The sequence below is a fragment of the Jaculus jaculus genome, chromosome 13, assembly GCF_020740685.1.
Source record: "Jaculus jaculus isolate mJacJac1 chromosome 13, mJacJac1.mat.Y.cur, whole genome shotgun sequence".
NCBI lineage: Eukaryota > Metazoa > Chordata > Mammalia > Rodentia > Dipodidae > Jaculus > Jaculus jaculus.
Genome location: NC_059114.1, coordinates 286,544 through 307,024, shown reverse-complemented (window position 1 = coordinate 307,024; position 20,481 = coordinate 286,544). Strand labels below are relative to the sequence as shown.

At 45.2% G+C, this 20,481-nt stretch overlaps 1 protein-coding gene across 2 annotated transcripts in view; it reads left to right on the top strand.

Annotated features, from left to right (window-relative positions):
- The first annotated feature begins 15,982 nt into the window (after positions 1-15,982).
- The window catches only part of Dgcr8 (DGCR8 microprocessor complex subunit), a 48,336-nt gene continuing 43,837 nt past the window's right edge, over positions 15,983-20,481 (top strand). Inside the window, exon 1 of one of the 2 annotated variants that reach the window (XM_045132469.1) lies at positions 15,983-16,106. The gene's annotated coding sequence lies outside the window, so the exon portion shown is untranslated. Of the gene's footprint in view, positions 16,107-19,229; positions 20,209-20,481 lie in introns of those variants that run through there. The other variant, XM_004670757.2, reaches the window with a different exon arrangement.

The window sequence follows — 20,481 nt, the reverse complement described above, 5'->3', positions numbered from 1 at the left end:
ACCTGGGAGTTGGAGATGGTATTGTGATCACCAAAGCAAACTGGCTACCTAGACTATTTTAATCAGTGAGCTCTGGGTTCACACGAGAGACCCTGCAACTCAGTAAATCAAGTGGAGAGTGACTTTAAAAGACATCCAGAACCAACCTCTAGCCTGCACAAGCATATGTGCATGCTTATCTGCACACGTGCACAACAAAACAGAAAACTACCTCATAACATTAGCACAGAATATACAATCAATTAACAGTGAATTAATGTTGAGTAACAACTTGATTTTCCCAGTAGCAAAAATAGCAGTCTCAGGCTGGAGGGATGGCTTAGCAGTTAAGGTGTTTGCCTGCAGGGCCGAAGGACCCAGGTTCAGTTCCCCAGGACTCACGTTAGCCAGATGCACAAGGGGGCACATGTGCCTAAAATTCGTTTGCAGTGGGTGGAAGCCCTGGCACACCCATTCTCTCTCCCCCTACCCCACTTTTCTCTGTCAAATAAATAAATAAATGATATTAAAAAATATAGCAGCCTCACATTGACAAAATATATAAATATTTCATATAGGACAAAGGCCAGAAACCATGTAAAAGTGAATATAGGCTACTCCTTTAATTTCTTTTAAATGTTTTTTTTTTAATTTTTTTTTTTTTTAATTTGAGAGCGAGAGCGACAGACACAGAGAGAAAGACAGATAGAGGGAGAGAGAATGGGCGCGCCAGGGCTTCCAGCCTCTGCAAACGAATTCCAGACGCGTGCGCCCCCTTGTGCATCTGGCTAATGTGGGACCTGGGGAACCGAGCCTCGAACGGGGGTCCTTAGGCTTCACAGGCAAGCGCTTAACTGCTAAGCCATCTCTCCAGCCCTTTAATTTCTTTTAATCTTACAAATTTGCCTATCAGTTTGCAGTCTTTGGCTGCCGACAGAAAAACAGTTCAGAAATTTGTTGTGCATTTAATAAAAACATTTTAAAATATATATATATATTTATTTTTGGTATTTTTTGAGGTAGGGTCTCCCTCTAGACCAAGCTGACCTGGAATTCACTCTGTACTCTCAGGATGGCCTCGAACTCACGGCGATCCTCCTACCTTTGCCTCCCAAGAGCTGGAATTAAAGGTGTGCACCACCATGCCCAGCTAAAAATATTTTTATTTGTGAGCAGAGAGAGACTGGGCACACCAGGGTCTCTTGCCATTGCAAATAAACTCCAGATGCATATACCATTTTGTGCATCTGGCTTTTCATGGGTCGAACTCAGACCACAAGACTTTGCAAGCATAGGCCTTTAACCACTGAGTTATCTCCCCAGCCCAATGAAAACATATTGTATTTCTTTTTTGAAGTTTATTTATTTTTATTTATTTACTAGAAACAGAGAGGGAGGAGAGAGAGAAATTGAGAGAGAGAATGGGCACACCAGAGCCTCAAGCCATGACAGGTGAACTCCAGATGCATGTACCACCTTGTGCATCTGGCTCATGTGGAATCTGGAGGATCGAACCTGGGTCTTGAGGATTTGTAGGCAAGCACCTGAACTGCTAAGCCATCTCTCCAGCCCTAAAAACTTATTTTAATACTTTAATCAACTTGGAAGTGTAAGATACTAAGCTGGGAGTAGTGGATTATGTCTTTAACTCAGGAGGCAGGGGTAGAAGGATCACCACCCAACTTGGTGCTACAGAATGAATTCCAGGTCAGCCTGGGCTTGAGTGAGACCCTACCTGAGAAACAACAAAATAATAAATAAATAAATACAAGATGTTATTTATCTTTCTTGTAAGGCTGTAGAAACTCCCCCCCCCCCCGCGCCCACTTTTTTTTTTTCTTTTTGGGTTTTTCACAATAGGGTCTCACTCTGGTCCAGGCTGACCTGGACTTAACTACGTATTCTCAGGGTGGCCTACCTCTACCTCCTGAGGGCTGGGATTAAAGGCATGAGCCACTACACCTGGCTCCCCCTTTGTTTTTTGTCCCCCCCCCCCTTTGGTTTTTTGAGGTAGGGTCTCGCTCTAGCCCAGGCTGACCTGGAATTCACTATGTAGTCTCAGGGTGTCTTCAAACTCAAGGTGATCCTCCTACATTTGCCTCCCAAGTGCTGGGATTAAAGGCGTGCACCACCACGCCTAGGTTTTTCTTTTTAATTGTTTAAATATTTATTTATTTGAGAGAGAGAGAATGGATGCGCCAGGGCCTCCAGCCATTGCAAACAAACTCCAGACACATGCATCTGGCTTACGTGGGTCCTGGAGAATCAAACCGGGATATTTGGCTTTGCAGGCAAACGCCTTAAATGCTAAGCCATCTCTCCAACCCCTAGTTTTTTTTTTTTTTTTAGCCTCAGTTTTTAGGATTCCTATGTGAAGATGCCAGATGTAAGTCATTTCATCAGGAAGGTTAAGATTAACACTTTACTATATACAATTTTTGTTAGTGTGATTGGTATGAAATCTTCATAACCAGACTTCTACAAATATTAGTTAAATCTTAAATGTCTTTTTTTTTTTTTTTGGTTTTTCGAGGTAGGGTTTCACTCTAGTCCAGGCTGACCTAGAATTCACTGTGTAGTTTTAAGGTGGCTTCAAACTCAAGGTGATCCTCCTACCTCTGCCTACCTTCTTTTTCTCTCTTTTTACCCAATAAAGCTTTGTCTCTCAGTGGTCTTGTGTGACCATACTTCCTGGTTTTCCTCCTCTTCGGGACCTTTTATTTATTTATTTTTTTTTGAGAGCTTTTTTGAGCCTGTACTCTTTACCTTGAGCCATCAACCAACCAGGATGCCCACTATACACTTAAATTAACCAATAAGCTTTTCCCAACTTGATCTTTAATTTTTATTTATTTATTTTTAAATATTTTTATTTATTTATTTATTTGACAGAAAGAGAGAGAAAATAGGCATGCCAGGGCCTCTAGCTAATGTAAATGAACTCCAGACATGTGCATCTGGCTAATGTGGGTCCTGGGGAAATGAACCTGGGTTCTTTTGCTTTGCAGGCAAATACCCTAACTGCTAAACAACCTCTCCAGCCCTTGATCTCTAATTTATAGTACATGCAGGACCAAACCAGTTCAGTCTCCACATATCAAGATTTCTAGTTTATAGCCTGGTATGGTGGCACATGCCTTTAATCCTAGCACTCGGGAGGCAGAGTTAGGAGGATCACCATGAGTTCAAGGCCACTCTGAGATTACATAGTGAATTCCAGGACAGGCTGGGCTACAATGAGACCCTACCTCGAAAATAAAACAAAAAAGAAAAATAAATTTCTGGTTTAGGGCTGGAGAGATGGCTTAGCAGTTAAGGTGCTTGTCAACAAAGCCAACGGACCCAGGTTCTATTCTCCAGTACCCCAGGTAAGCCAGATGCACAAGGTTGCACATGCATTAGAGTTCGTTTGCAGTAGCTGGAGGCCCTAGCATACCCATTCCCTTCCTCTTTTCGTCTTTCAAAGGAATAATTTAAAATATTCTGGTCCATGGGGCTGGAAAGATGGCTCAGTGGTTAAAGGCACTTGCTTGTACCAATGGCCCCAGTTCAATTCCCCAGTACCTACATAAAGCCAGATGCACAAAGTGGCATGTGTGTCTGAAGTTTGATGTGGCAGGAGGCCGTGATGCCCTCATACCCTGTGTGCTTCTCTCTCAAATAATAACTTATATTTTTATTTATGTTATTTATTTGAAAGTGACAGAGAGAAAGAGGCAGATTGATAGAGAGAGAGAGAGAGTGTGTGTGAATGAATGGGCGCGCCAGGGCCTCCAGCCATTGCAAACAAACTCCAGATGTGTGTGCTCTCTTGTGCATCTGGTGAACATGGGTCCTGGGGAATTGAGCCTTGAACCGGGGTCCTTAGGCTTCACAGGCAAGCGCTTAACCGCTAAGCAATCTCTGCAGCCCTATTTTTTGGTTTTGATATAGGGTCTTACTTTAGCCCAGGATAACCTCACAGTGAACCTCCTACCTTTGCCTCCCAAGTGCCAAATTAAGGGTGTGCACCATCACACCTGGTTTGACAGTACTGTGAGATGCTGCCTCGAACAACAAACAACAAAAGAAACAAGCAGGTAATACAGGCAGCATGGCAGCCACTTGAAGAGCATAGAATATGAAGTAGGTTTTCCTTTTGTGTAATATTATAAGGTCCAATAAGAAAGACATGGGAGCCAGGTGTGGTGATGCACGCCTTTAATCCCAGCACTCAGGAGGCAGAGGTAGGAGGTTCAGTGACATTTCAAGGCCACCTTGAGACTACATAGTGGATTTCAGGTCAGCCTGGGCTAAGAGAGACCTTACTTCGGGGAAAAAAAAAAAAAAGACAGACAGACATATGAGCTGGGGTCATTAGGTTTTGCAGGCAAGTGCCTTAACCACTAACTGAACCATCTCTCCAGCCCCAATATTTTTTTTTCAAGGTAGGGTCTCACTCTAGCTCAGCATGACCTGAAATTCACTATGTAATTTAAAGGGTGTGGTGGCATACTCCTTTAATCCCAGCACTTGGGAGGTAGAGGTGGGAGGATCGCCATGAGTTTGAGGTCACTTTGAGACTACATAGTGAATTCCAGGTCAACTAGACTAGAGTGAAACCCTACTTCAAAAATATAGAAAAAAATCATTAAAATTTATGTATCCAGCATGCCTTTAATCCCAGCAGAGGCAGACAGGTAGGAGGATCACCATGAGTTCGAGGCCACCCTGAGAATACAGAGTGAATTCCAGGTCATTCTGAGCTACAGTGAAACCCTACCTTGAAAAACAAAAGAAACAAAAGTTATGAATCTAGGGCTGGAGAGATGGCTTAGTGGTTAAGGCACTTGCCTGGAAAGCCTAAGGATTAGAGTTTGATTCCCCAGTACCCACATAAACCAGGTGTACAAGGTGGCACATGCATCTGGAGTTCCTTTGCAGTGGCTGGAGGCTCTGGTGTGCTCATTCATATTCTCTCTCTCTCTCTCTCTCTCTCTCTCTCTCTCTCTCTCTAGCTTTTCCTCCCTTTCTCAAATAAATAAATACTTAAAACATTTTATGCATCCATTGTTAACCTTTATAGGCTAATGAAACTTTTGTTTTATTCTAATGAATATTACATCACCCAAACAAGTAGATTTATGGCTTTATGAATCATTTAGTAAACCTCAAAATTTTTATGTTTTATTTAGTTAAGATTACTTAAATTTGTGAATATGTGCTTATAAGGCCTTTTAGTATACCACCAAAACATTCACAAACACACATTCACACTTTAAGTTGGCATATCAAAAATATATTAAAATCCATGTAGACCAGCTGACAGAAGGCTGAAAAGAAGCCATTCTGCATGCAGTTCAATGGGAGAAAGAGAAATCACCAGTGAAGATAAGTCAACAGTGGACACTGCAAGCCTTAGCTTTGGCCAGCCAGGCCAAATGAGCCAACGGGTGCAATAGTGGCACGTCTGTCATGGTGGAAACCAACTGCTGTCTAATTGGACTGGAGGCCTGCTCCATGGGAGGGAATACATCCCTGATACTGAAAATGTAAAACGGGTAGTCATGAACCATAGAGGTGTAATGTCTGCTTCTATCTGGCTAAATGTATATATACTATGCTTATCAAACTGCCCAGAAAGCACTTCTCTTAATGTTCATATCCTTTTATTAATGCTACTCTCATTTTTGGTAGAGAAACTTCTCTTTCCAGATGGCAGTGACCTTGGGATTACAAAGAAGGCATCATGGTGCTGGAAAGAAGTGACAGGATTGCTCAGTACTGCAGTATTTCTATCACATTTTCCAAGGCTCAGGGTCTATTGCGGAAGAGGTGGCAGAAAGAATGTAAGAGCCAAAGGAAGGGTAGGACTCCTTACAACGTGCTCACCTCAGACACACAATGGCCTGGATATCCAAGACCTCACAATGCCTGACACTACCTACCCGAGACCATCATAATAGGAGGAAAACAATCATGACATCAAAATAAAAGAGAGACTGATTGAGATGGGGAGGAGGTATGATGGAGAGAATGGAGTTTCAAAGGGGAAAGTGGGGGGAGGGAGGGCATTACCATGGGATATTTTTTATAATCATGTAAATTGTTAATAAAAATTTGAAAAGAAAAAAATATATTAAAAGAAGTTGGGTGTGTTGGAGCATATTTTTAATCTCAGCACTTGGAAGGCAGAGGTAGGAGGATCTCTGTGAGTTCAAGGCCACCCTGAGACTACATAGTGAATTCCAGGTCAGCCTGGGCCAGAATGAGATCCTACCTTGAAGAAAAAAAAAATGTGTGTATGTACGTACGTGTGTGTGTGTGTGTGTGTGTGTGTGTGTGTGTGTGTATGTATATATATATACACATATATTGAACAATTAAGAATAATAAAAATTTGAAGTGTTCACAAGTATGTGTGTGTATATACATACATATGTATATATACACACACATATATAATTTTTCCTTTTTTTTTTTGAAGTAGCATTTTGCTGTAGCCCAGGCTGACCTGGAATTCACTGTGTAGTCTTAGAGTGGCCTTTAACTCATGGCAATCCTCTTACCTCTGCCTCCCAAGTGCTGGGATTAAAGGTGTGCACCACTACGCCCAGTAACTTTTATATATTTTGAATTTTATGTTATTTTTCTCTTTTTATCACAAGACAGCATACCAAAAGAAACATGAAAACATCATGGATGCATTGACATAAATACACAAATCCTAGGTACACCTTAAGAAAATTTTCCAGATGTAAAACTCATAAAAGGCCACCAGTAAGCCGGGCATGGTGGTGCATGCCTTTAATCCCAGCACTCGGGAGGCAGAGGTAGGAGGATTGCCATGAGTTCAAGGCCACCCTGAGATGACAGAGTTAATTCCAGGTCAGCCTGGACCAGAGTGAGACCCTACCTCGTAAAACCAAAAAAAAAAAAAAAAAAAAAAAAAGGCAAGTCACCAGTGAAGTTACTTATATGGGTCTACAGCAGTTTATTATCTATTTTTTATTTATTAGAGAATTGGTGTGCCAGGGCCTTTAGCCACTGCCAACAAACTTTAGATGCATGTGCCACCATGTGCATCTGTCTTATGTGGAACTTGGAGAATTGAGTCTTGGTCCTTAGGCTTCTCAGGCATGCACCTTAACTGCTAAGCCATCTCTCCAGCCCTATCCACTTGTTTTTGAGAGCTAGACAGCAGAGAGGGAGAAGTCCTTACACATGGACCTATTTCTGTAGACATTTTAGGTCATAGCTTTATATTCTTTCATTCTATTTATTTATTTTGCCCTTGAAACCTAGGAAACTCTTTTAGACACCTAGTGAGGTTACAGATTCAAAGACATCAGGCTTATGACAGGCAAGGAAAAGTTAGAAAAAACTGCCAAGTTTTTATATTTTGAATCCAGAATGTGCTGTTTTAAGAGTGGCTCTTCCATGGTGTTTCTGTTTGCTCTCTGGAGGATAGGAGAGTGGTTAGAATGTTTTGAGGGAATCAGCCTGTATATGAAATCCCACCAGAAAAGCCATGCACTGTAGGACGAAGTAAGCAAAATTATTCAAGGAATGTTTGAAAGACAAAGAGATTGTTATTTGCTGTGGTACCATGAAAGTGGGTTTAGACACGTCCTTGGGCCCAGGCAAGGTGGATGATCCTGGCTAATAGTAACTGTTTAATGGAAGGAAGAGGTTGTTACCCCAGGACAAGGACCTGGGTCCGAGAGTACGATTGACAGAGAGGGACATTGTAGGTCTCCATTCTCACAAGCCCACCTCCTACCGTCTCAGCCCGAGCCCACGATGCCAGAAAAGCAAGGATTGGTATCAACTACTGCCTGCAATGGCTTCAAAAGTTGTTCCTCTAGACTTGAGCCCCTGATGATTATTTATTTGTGTGTGTGCACGAGGTAGAATGGGCACACCAGGGCCTCAAGCCACTGCAAACAAACTCCAGACACATGTGTCACCATGTCCAACTGGCTAACATTGAACCTGGAGAATCAAACCTGGGTCCTTTTGATTTGTAGGCATACATCTTCACAGCTAAGCCATCATCTCTGCAGCCGCCCTGATGATTTTTCATAGTGTCAAAAAACCTTAATTTATTCTTTCTGTTTTGTTGAAAATTATTCCTGTAACCATGAGTGAATCAGTCCTGAAGGTGGGCAGAAATTCTGTTACTTACAATTTCACTGTGGAACTCCCCCTTTTCCTCATTCTCCTAGGCTTTTCACATCTACTGCAATTATGTCTCTGTTCTGGATACCACTCATACACGCTGTCCAGTGGTGTTTGGATGAACATGAAATTAACACACAATACAAAAAAATATGATTTAGTGGAAGGTCAAGGGGATGCATTCTAGTGTTCCCAAGCTTACTGTGCTCAGCTTCTTTTTTTCTTCCAGATTGAGGCAGTCAAAGCTATGGAGAATCTGAGCATAAAACAGATCATGAGCTTGCATCACATCAGATCGGGATCAGATCACAAGTCATTTATATTTATTACATCAGGAAATCTTTGGAGAAGTTGTGAGTTCCTGCTTCAAGAAGGCCCATTCAAGGTGCAAAGCCTTCCATGTCCTCATGTTTAGCCTGTGCAAAGATTGCCTGTTATGAATTAGCTTGATGGCCACACTTATGAGTTCTCCTGAGTCTCCCTCATGTATAGTTACATTGGATTATAGAATATCTCAAAGCAAAGGCAGAAAACCATCCCTTAAGCTGGAGACCTTTTTCTTTTTTTTTTCCTTCGAGGTAGGTTCTTTCTTCTCTGGCTCAGGCTGACCTGGGATTCACTATGTAGTCTCAGGCTGGCCTCAGACTCGCAGCGATCCTTCTACCTCTGCCTCCGGAGTGCTGGGATTAAAGGCATGTGTCACCATGCCCAGCTCTCTGTCTGTCTGTCTGTCTCTCTTTATTGTGAGGCAAAGATTTATTGGGTAAAAAGAAAGAAAAAGAAAAAGGTAATGTTGGCACACACCTTTAACCCCAGCACTCAGGAGGCAGAGGTAGGATTGCTGTGAGTTTGAGACCAGCCTGAGACTACATAGTGAATTCCAGGTCAACCAGGGCCACAGAAACCCCTCCTCAAAAAATCAAAAAAAGAAAAAGAAGAAAGCTGGTTCACTATGTCTGCATCCCAGAGTTCACGATTTCAGGATGCAGCCCTGAACTGTTCGGAGTGTCAGCTTTTATTGGAAATAACCACATGATGTTTGTAGTAAAACAACAAAATTACATACTGCTAAACAAGGAAGAGGGGGGCTATTGCAAGAAGTCACAAGGTTGTATAAGGTCACATAGGTGGAATTGAGGCAAGAAACCTTCAATGCTATGTAATCACAAAGACATTTCAAAACAAGGAGATACAGGGAGGTCATGGTACTTTGCACAGAGGGATCATCCCATTCCTTAGTTAACATTAAATACCTGCATTGCACAGAGGGATCATCCCATTTCTTTCACATTCCATTTTCCATTCCCCCCTCTGATATGACACTAAGTCAAATACTTGACTGTGAAGAACAGGGTCTAGGGTGTTTCCATCTAAGGGGGCTTATTATGTCCACATTCCATGAATTTAACAGAATTTATTCTTTCTTTTATTCTATTCTTTATATATCTACTTAGAGCCTGAATAATGCAGGGTCCTATGGTAAGGCCTAAGAGCAGTAATATCAGGAGGTCAGCAATAGAAGAGCCAAGCGAAGTTAGCCATGGAGACCAATTAAACATAGACTGAAACCAATTGCTATTGGTTTGTCTCTGAAGTTCTCTTCATTTGAGGTTTTCTCTAACTAAAGCCAGTGTATTTTGGATTATTCCTGATTGGCATAAAAGCAACAACTTTTACTTAAAACCGTACATAGCACCCCTTGTTTCGTAGAAAGTCTAATCCTCTTCTGTTTCATCCCCTCCACTTTCACGGCTGTTGGAGTTGTTAGGATGACTTGGTAGGGGCAACTTCCAAAGTCCCAATGCGGTGTAAGAGACCTTCTTTACATCAGCATAGTTCTGTGTGGCCAGTCCTGCATGGCACATGGGATTTCCAGGTTTTTTGTTCTAGAACAAAGACTTTCACCAGGAAAACATGGTAAGGTAATAGAAATATAGTTTATTAAGGGGGGAAAAAAAAAGCACGCCGGGCATAGTGGTGCATGCCTTTAATCCCAGCACTCAGGAGGCAGAGGTAGGAGGATCGCCGTGAGTTCGAGGCCACCCTGAGACTGCATAGTGAATTCCAGGTCAGCCTGGGCCAGAGTGGGACCCTACCCCCCCCCAAAAAAATCACTCCCTAGAATGACAGTCATCTGGTTGATTTCTGTCAAATTAGAAATTGAGAAAAGAGTAGCATTAAGATATGGGTATGAACATTAAGACATTAAGTGCTTACAGTGCAGTTTGGTGAGCATAATATATGCCATTAGCCAGAAACAGCAGGCATTATTACTCCCTTATGGCTCATGACCTTTCCCACCATAGGCATTTTTTTAATGAGAGAGAATTGGCACACCAGGGCCTCTAGCCATGGCAACTGAACTCCAGACATGTATGTCACTTTGTGCACATGTGCAACCTTGCATATGCATCATATTGTGTGTCTGGCTTACATGGGATCTGGGGAATCAAATATGGGTCCTTAGACTTTGCAGGTGTTGCAGTCAGACTGGCATTGCTGGCAGAAAACACCTGACCAAGGGCAGCTTGTGGGGGGGGGGGCTTATTTTGGCTTACAGACTTGAGGGCAAGCTCCATGACGACAGGGGAATATGATAGCATGAACAGAGAGTGGACATCACCTCCTGGCCAACATTGGATGGACAACAGCAACAGGAGAGTGTGCCAAACACTGTCAAGAGGAAGCTGGCTATAACACCGTAAGCCTGCCCCTGACACTGCCTTCAGCATTAATTCCAAAATTGTCATCAGCTGGTGTAGCAGAAAGCTTCATGTTTGCTGAGATGAACTTCCAGACCAGGCACAGTTATGGAGGAAGGGATTTATTGAAGTTCACAGATCCAGGGGAAGTTCCATAATGGCAGAAGAAGCTGGCTTGCCTTCAAAGAACCAAACACAGAAGCATAAGCCTAAAAGCCACACAGCATAGCACACTTCAGGAACTGGAGCTAGGCACACTGTGCATATCTTTAGGTTGAAATCTCAAACCCACCACCACACCTTAAGATGTGCCCAGTGACACTGCCTTCAGCCAGGTGGCTGCAGATGCGAACTACAAACTAATAAGCCATTGAATATATTGGGGAGGCCATCTATTCAAACTACCACATTCCACCCCTGGCCCCCAATAGATTCATAACCATCACACAATATAAACTGCTCAGTTTAATTTTAAAGGTACCCACAGTCTTGACCAATTTAAGATAGGAAATCCTGTAAAATCAAACAAGTTAAATGCTTCCAACATACAGGCACAGAGTCATTTTTTTTTTCTTTTGATTTTTCGAGGTAGGGTCTCACTCTAGCTCAGGATGACCTGGAACTTACTCTGTAGTCTCAGGGTGGCCTTGAACTCATGGCGATCCTCCTACTGAAAGGCCCAAGAATTCAGAAGCCCAGAAATACTATCACGCTCCAAAGGGAGCTTAAGCGGACCCCTGCATACCTCAGACTCCAGGCTTTACTCTCTGTTGAAAGCAAGTAAAGAATCCCTCTTCTCATTATATCAGAGCCCGCTCCTAATATAAAACTAGGTAAAAAGGGCATGAGATAGCCCTCAAGGATGGGAAATGAGTAATAAAGTAAACCACTTATTTGGTTTCTGTAAATAGCCTGCACCATAAGCCTTAGTAGCCCACACTGTAAGCCTTAGTAGCCTGCACCATAAGCTGTAGCAGCCTGCCTCAGACCACCAAGGTCATAGGAGACTGATATCACACTTTGCTACCCCCACCCAAGGACCTGCGCAAATGCTGACCACCAAGGTCATAAGAGACTGATTGGTCCACGAGGGGCTTGAACAAATTAAACTAATTGGCTTAGAAACTATGGAGTGACACAAACTGACTGGCTTGCACCCCGTGGGCTCCTGATATTAAAAAAATGATTGGTCTAATGCACAGGCTTTGTTAGAAACCCTATAAAAACTGTCCTGTTCCTGCATTCGGGGCTCTGCAGTCCTCTACCCCTGCGCGGTACGACTGTGGGCCCCAGCGCGCTTGGAATAAAATCCTCTTGCAGTTTGCATCAAGACCGCTTCTCGTGAGTGATTTGGGGTGTCGCCATATCCGGGCAGAGCGTGGGGTCCTCATTTTGGGGGTCTTACACTACCTCTGCCTCCCAAGTGCTGGGATTAAAGGTGTGCACCATCACGCCTGGCTAAGAGTAAACATTTTTTGACTGGTATGATGCATAGCAAGGAGAGACTAAAACAATGTAAACTCAACCATTATCAAATGTCTGCAGTTCAAGTTCAATATAAACAGAGACCAATAGTCTCCAGATTTTATGATTTTGCCCCTGTAGCTGGGCAGAGTAGCCAGGGAATACTTCCATCCCAGGCCAACAGTGTGCTTTATGGTAGCCCTTGCATAGTCTTAGTATATCCAAAACATCTTCAGGTCTTCATGTAAACCATGGTCCATCTTCCAAAGGCTCTTTCAGCCTATTAGGGCATCAGGTCCTGGCTCATGCTGCATCTCAGCAGCTCCTGGAATTGTGTACAATTCTTGACCACTCTTCGCATCTTTCATGCTTCTGAAATCAATACCAGATGTGCAGGACACAGCCATTTTCTTAATTTAGGGAGGAAATATAACCTTGAAAAGCAGGTTCCTTCTACAGTCAACTTTTCCCAAAAGATTTTGCATTTCTATGATAGTCTTTTCTTAGGCATCCTTTTAATTGTTTTAATGTAAAGTAGTTGGGCCATTTTCCTTAAGATTGCTAATATGTTTGACAATAGCAGGTTCAGTAAACTAACATCAGTCTCAGTTCCTGTAATTTTAACCTGCTTGAGGTTTTCCAGGTTAAAAATCTTAAATCTTTCAGTCCAATTATCTTTACCCAAGCACATCAGTCCATTACAAATTTAACTTTGATCAAACGCTCTAGGCCTGGGCAGCAGGATGCAGCCAGCCCTTATGCCAGTAGCCCAGTTCCAACAAAGTCCTCTGTAGTCTTTCCTTCCCCTTAGAAAGCTCATAAGCCAAGCCTCGAAGTTCAATACTGTCTGCACTTAGCATTCTCAAACTGTCTTCAGAAGAGTCCACAAAACTTTGCTACTCCAGAAGGCATCTTCAGTTGTAAGCACCAAGTCCATGCCCATTCCTCCAAAATAAAAGTTCCAAAAGATCAAAATCCATATGGTCAGGTCCATCACACCCAACATTCTGGCACCAGTTTCTGTAGCAGACTGCTTTAGGTTCATTGAGATGAACTTCTAGACCAGGCACAGTTAATGGAGGAAGGGATTTATTGAAGCTTACACATCAGGGGAAGTTCCATAATGTCAGAAGAAGCTGGCCTCTTTTCACAGGACCAAAGAGAGAAAGAGAGGAACAAGCCTAAAAGCCATGCAGCACAGCACACTTCAGGAACTCCAGCTAGACACACTGTATATCTTTAGATTGCAATCTTGAACCCACCACCACACCTTAAGATCACCCAGTGACACTGCCTCCAGCCAGGTGGCTGCAGATGCAAACTGCAAACTAATAAAACATTGAGTACATTGGGGGCCATCTATTCAAACTACCACAGCTGGGGACCTAGCATTCAGAACACTTAAGTTTATGGGGGACACCTGAATCAAACCACCACAGCATACAAGCTCCTTAATCACTCCAGCCCCACCATAGGCTTTTGACTAGGTTTTCAGTACCAGACATGTATTCCTTCCTGTGGAGCAGCCTACAGTCCAATTAGAGAGTGGTTGTTTTCCCTAATGTTAGACATACCACTATTGCAACTGCTGGCTCATTTGGCCTGGCTGGCCAAGGCTTGCAATGTCCACTGTTATTTATTACTGCTGATGACTTCTGTCTCCCATAGGGCTGCATGCAGGATAGCTTTTTCCAGCTGTCAGCTGGTCCACTGCTAGGAGGTTTTCAGTTGAGTTCCAGCTTGATTTCTCAGTGACCGGCAGTCCAAGCATCACATAGTAATCTTGATCTCTCCCCCTCCATATCACAATCCAAAGTTCATGCCAGATCAAGATGGCCTGAACTACTCCTGTGGAAATCTTCAATCAACCCTTGTTGCCTTTGTTTTGCTTTGCTGTGTGACAGTGAGGCTACTCTACTGTAAGAACATGGAACAGATTTTCAGTCATTAGGTCTTTTTCCTTCCTGATTTCGCTGTAAATAAAATTGTTTTCTTGTCTTCACCACTGTACATCTCATTTTGTATCTGGGACAGGTGCAGCCTCATCCTTTGGGACGCACCCAGAGCCAGAGCTTTTGCCCTAACTCTGATGTCATTAGCAAATGCAGAAGTATTAGGGAACACATGCATACTTGATCTTTAAATAAGCTGATTTTTTTCAAGGTAGGGTCTCACTCACACCCAGGCTGACCTGGTTTTTACTATGTAGTCTCAGGGTGGCCTCAAAGTCACTGATCCTCCTGCCTCTGGAGGGACTAAATTAGGTGTGTGTCACCATGCTCAGCTTTTTTTTTCGATGCAGGGTCTTGTTATCAGAGTTGGGGTCACAGCCTATGCTCTGGCAGTCCTAACAAATCAGGTTCAGTCTGTTCTTAACAAGCCAGTTAGTCAAATCAGCCAAATGTGGTGGCTTACTCCTATAATCCCAGCACTCCAGCCAGGGTAGGATAGCTGAGTTTGAGTCCAGCCTGGGTCTAGAGTGAGATCCTGCCTCAAAAAGGGGGTGGGGAGCAGCAGATAATAGTGAAAAGCAGAAAAGGGGACTTATTATTCTTTGTGGTCACATTTGGGAAGAGAGATTCAGTGACCTCCCTCAAGCCCATTTTCAGGGTCCTTTTTGGTTTAAGTAGAGGGCCAGAGGTATGCATAGCTAGGCAGTCCTGCTCAAGGTGTTCTCCACCGCCACCCCATCATTGTGGTCTAGTGTCTTCTGCAAGGTGTTCTGACAAGTTGTCTGCATTGGATGAAATCCCTGTATAGGGAAGACATGTTGCTCATCAGACTGGTTCTAGGTTGTTGCAATTTCTTTTTTTTTCTCACAGTATGAAACTCTTGGGGAAATTCCAGATTCTAGAGGTTCATTGTTTCACTAGTCTAATAGCCAAAGTAAGTGGCACGGGTGTCTCAAATATTTTCTTTCTTTTCGTTTTTTGAGCTAGTATCTCACTCTAGCCCAGGCTGACCTGCCATTCACTAGGTAATCTTAGGGTGGCCTCAAACTCACCTCCTCTGCTCTTTTTGCCATGTTGGTTACAGTCCATTCTAGCCCAGGCTGGCCTGGAAGTCACGATTATTGACAAGGACTCCTGAGTGATGGGATTATACCTGTTAGCAGAGAGATTCCAGCCGCTGCAAATGAACTCCAGAGGCGTGGGCCACTTTGTGTACGTGGCTTTATGTGGGTACTGGGGAACAGAACTTGGGTTGTAGGCTTTTCAGGCGAGCGCCTTAACCGCTAAATTGTCTGTCCAGCGTACCACTGTTTTTCAGCTAAAGAGTGAAGTACCTATGGGCTGCACAGCCTCTTGCACACACTGCAGGTGGCCAGCTCTGAGCAAGCGACAGTGTGTGCCTGACCCGTGGCATTTCCAGGGCCTCCCACGCTTGCAGCGTGCCTGCGCCCCGTCCTGCTCCTCCGCGCTTCCCGCGCTCCCGACAGCCCCGAGCGCCTCTCTCCCGGCGCTCCCCTCGGCGGCGGAGCCCCGCCCAGGCGCGACCGTTAGCGTGGACGCGGCCGGGGCTGCTGGTTCCGCCCCCGCGGCCGCGCTATTGGGCGGCGGGGCCTCCCGCTGCAATTGGCGGCCTCTGAGGCCCGCTCCGGGCTCCTCCAGTGCGCGGCCGCCGCGCCGGGGATTGGCCGCCTTCCGCGAAGGCCCGCCTTCGGCCTGCAGGCCCCGCAGGCGCGTCCCTAGGAGCCGAACGCCTCGGAAGCCCCTCCGCACGGTACCGGCGTAGGGGCGGTGAGGGTCTCCCTGCCGCGGTCGGGCTGCGGGCGGCTCGGGCAGGTCGCGGGCGCCGCAGGTAGGTGCGGGGCGCGAGTGGCGCCCCGCGGGTGGGCGGGCGCGGCGGCCTGCACGAGGGCGGCCTCCCCTCCCTCCCGGGCGAGGCCGCGGGCCGGCTCGGGGCGGCGAGCAGGAGGCGAGCTGGGCCACGCGGATCAGCCCCGGCCTTTGTGAGGGCAACATGGCCGCGGGCGGCGTAGGGCGCGGGGCCGGGCTGGAGCGGGGAGGCGGGCCCCGGGTCCTGGCGTCGCCGACGCAGGTTGCTGTCCGCCTGGGTAATGAAGTCTCGCCCCGTGGGCCCCAAGCCAAAAAGCATCGCCGTCAGGCGGGAAAGGCGTGCACGGGGACAGTGCCCGCCCTGGACCCTGGTGGCTTTGGCTGTTTGGGAAATCGGAGAATCGTCTAAATCTTTACCAGATGCTTGTGGATTGAATGTCACGTACATTATCAGGAGGTGGTTTTACTGTAAAAATGAACGTGGTGGAAATAAACGGAAGGTGGCAACCTGTTGACAGCGATACCTGTCGAGTAGTATCCAATGTATTTGGGTTGCTTCATGGTAGGAATTTGATTTGCGATTTTGCATGCTTGCATGTACCTTGTTACCCCGATGCACAGCAGTACGCTCTGGGATTGTCAACTTTGGGAGGCCAGTCAAGTAGGCGAGGGTCCCTCTGGGCTGGCCACCGACAGGACTCCCAGTCTTGGGAGTGGCCCAGATCCCACTGAAAGCCATCACTCATCAAATGGAGGGAATGACTAGCCAAGTGAGTGCTGCCAGTGAGTACAGAATGCGAGGCTGTTGCAAGATGACAAAAGGAACAGATGAGGTCATACTGCCTCTGAGGCTGGGCGGGAGGCTGCAGTGGCTTGAGTAAAAGGCTGCGACCACAGCCCTGGGCACCACAGCTGTGTATTCATACTACTAGCCCAGCAAGTAGGGGCTGTCCAGCTGTGCTTGCATGTGTGCCAGGGTCCCAGGGAGCTCCTGCAGGTCTTTTGCTTGTGACAGACAAATTGGTAAGGCAAGGTCTGTGTCCATGGGGTTTAATCAACTGAAGAGAAGTTAGGCTGAAGGGCAGGAGTCTGCATGGCTAGGCATGTTGTGGAGCAGTACTTCCCAGGGATTGTCTCAACTTGACTTTGGGGGTGGAAAACATGATTTTGACTAGTTTGCCCAGTTTTGGCCTTTTCTTGTCATCACTGACCTTCCACATTATCTCATTCAGCCTTCTAGTTTTAATGCAAATTTTCCTTGACATCTTTCATGGCTCTGTTACCAGCCTGGTCTCACTTCTGATTTCTGGCCTCATACTTCTAGCTATCTTTTCCACATTGCCAAGGATTGCTTGGTGCCAAGTAGTCTGATCCAAGCCAAACTTCAGTCTTAATCCATGTCAAAAATGATTCTCATTCTTACCCAAAGTCACCTCAATCTGTCTGTTACACCTTCATGCATCTATCAGGAAGCTCTTATCAGCTCAGCTGTTTCCAACAGCAGACCATTTCTTAGGACCTTCAACTTAATGTCCTGGCCCAAACTGCCTGGTGAACCTTTTAATTCTTCTCTCCTATCTCACCTTTGGTCTCTACTCACACCCTCCTATAGTTTTTATGGGCACAGTGATTAAACTGCAAGATATAGTATAAAACCAAGGTAGTATAGACTCAGGCCACCTTGTCTGGGTGTCATAGCAGCTGTTCTACTTGCTAACTGTGACCTCAAGCAAGTTGTTTAACCTCATTCTGTGTGTACCCTTTCTATCTCAGTAGTGCATGAAAACTGGGCGAGATAAAATGCTTAGAGCAGGGCCTGTGTGAGTGTTGGCTGTCATTGCTATTAATGGATCATTGATGCTACTGTTTGGACCTCCTGTCCAGTGGTCTGTCTCACAAAATAAAAGCCAAGGATTGCTGACCTGGCTTACTGTCACTTCCCCTCAGCCCACTGCCTTAGCTTGGCCACATCTCTGCCTCAAGGCCTTTGCTTTTACCAGGTATAATGACCTTGTTGTTCCTGCTCTCCACCTGGCTCTATCTCCTGTGGTTAGGTGTACACTGGCTGTCAAGCCTTCTGTGACCACCTTTTTGGAAGCTGCCTCCAATTTTTCGGTTGCTTTGTTTTAGCCTGAATACTTTTCAGCGTTTGACATGGTAGATGCTTTAATTTTTTGTTATTATTTCTTTGTCACTGTGACAGTGTGAGCTGTGGGGCCAGGGTTTTGTTTGCCTTGTTTTAAACACATCAATAGTGTGTATGCTTTATGTAAGGCATAGTTGGTCAATAAACTGAGGAAGCTTACAGAAGAGTAAGGAACTTGTCCCTGGACTGTTCACTGCTGAGCCCTGGAGCTGGACATCTTTTTTCCTCTTCGAAGGGCCATGTACTCCCTTTTCAGAGCTTCCATGCTTCATCTCAGCTGTATACCTCTCCAGGGCCCCCTTTAACTCTTAATACTGTTTTGGTTTTTTGCTGGCTGTTGCTTAGCTTTTATCATGCAGCACACTTCCCCATCATGTTTGTTTTCAGCCCTGCCTCCTCAGGTCTTCCTCACATTGTTATTTTCTGATTGAGAATCACAGGTTTGACTTATCGTTTCTGCACACCTAGGTTTTGAGGGGCTGTTAGTTGAGTCTGTAGCATTAAGCATGTTGACCTGTCTGTCCTCTGCAGTGGTCCTTGATTGCCAGGAAATTAGCCTTGTCGCATGATCTCCTTCATGCCTACTTGACTGCATCCTGCTTAGAGATTGCTGTTCTTCTTGGTTATTATCTCTGTACTGGATGCCCTCAGTCCTAAATAACTTTGAAAGACCTTTGGAGAGGTACTGTGTTAAACTCTATTGTATTCAGGAATATTAGTACATTGTCGGATCTAGGGAATAGAGTGCTAGTGTAGATGGTATTTGTCTTTCCAACTGTGTCCAGGCCATAGGGACCTTGTTTCTTGTTGGTGATAGCACCTCTCAGAGTAGACTGTCCTGGAATATTTAAATGAACTAATTTAACTTAAACAGGGTGTAGTGTCTGCTATTTATGTTGTGTCTTCTTCAAAGTGCAAGCACTGCACTTTATCCTTTCACTGTAAGCTTCTTAAATAGGTGGTATCTGCTCTCTCCTGTCTTTTTGGGTCTTAGGAGTATGAGATATGTAGATGCAACTGCACTGTCAACCATGAGCATGCTCTTGTGTGTGTATCTGTTCTGGTGTGCATGGCATGTGCATGCCTGTGCTTCTGTGCATGAAGCGGGAGTGTGCATGTGCTTTTGCTCTGCTCGGCCTTTCTTCTTGTGGACCTCTGGCTTTCTGGCCACCCCTTTGATCTACCTTCTCTGTCTTGTGGCATCCTTCTTTTTGTGTGTCCTCTGTAGCAAGACTCCTAGGATTGCGTTCTTACCTCTCTGTCCAATTTTCCTCCTGTTTGGTGCTTCCTTCCTTGTTACTATAACCTGCCCCACCATACCTCTCCAGACCAACCAGGGCTCCACGGCTGTGGCCAGGTGCCTATCAAGAAAGGCCTGCCTAGAGCACCCCCATTCTCTCTAGGCTTTAGGCTCTAGAGTGTGAGTCTCCAGAGGAGACACCTTCCTCTCCTTCAGCCCCCTCTTTTTTCTGCTTCCCATCCCCATGGAATCGGCAAGCATAGTTAGCTCTATGACACCTTCTTGTCTACAGAACCACTCTCACACTTTTGTCCTGCAGGACTGTCCCCACAACCAGGTACAGTTGCCTGCACCTAGCATGGCTGTGAGTATTTTTCTGAGGAGAGTTGCTTTCCCCTTGGTAGCTCATTATTGTCTCCAGAGTGGAGCCAGACTCTAGTGGCACTCAAGATTCTTTGTGCCTTGATATGGCTCCTGAGGCTCTCCCCTGCCCAATACTAGCAGGCTCCCTTCCCAACAGCCACCCTCCCTTTCCTCTACTGGGGATGGAACTATGCTGCCATACCTGCTGACTCAGCGTGCTGCTGCATCACTGTCCTGTCCACATGCTACGTGGTGGGCCCAGGAGAGGGGGTCCTTGGGTAGCAGAGCGTCTGGCTATTCCTCTGAGGTTCTTAGTTGCTGCAGAGTTGAGCTGAGGGTCTTATGCTCACTCTCTGACTGACCCAGCCCTTGCAGGTGAGTGGATTGATGTCACACTGATAGCCTTAAGGAGGCCACATGCTTTATGTGTATTTCAGAAAGGGCAGCCTCCTACCATGTGCTTGTTTACCAAATAGACTGAGTCAGGGAAATGCTGTGAGGAAGTTTAGGTTTTCTTTTCTTTTTTTAATCATTTTTGAGCCTTAAGATTATATTTTTGTGCTTTAATAATAGGAATTAAATTGGGCAGTTAATAAAGTATTTAACCTAGAACCTAAAACTTAGGACTTAGGTTCTAAGGGCTGGAGA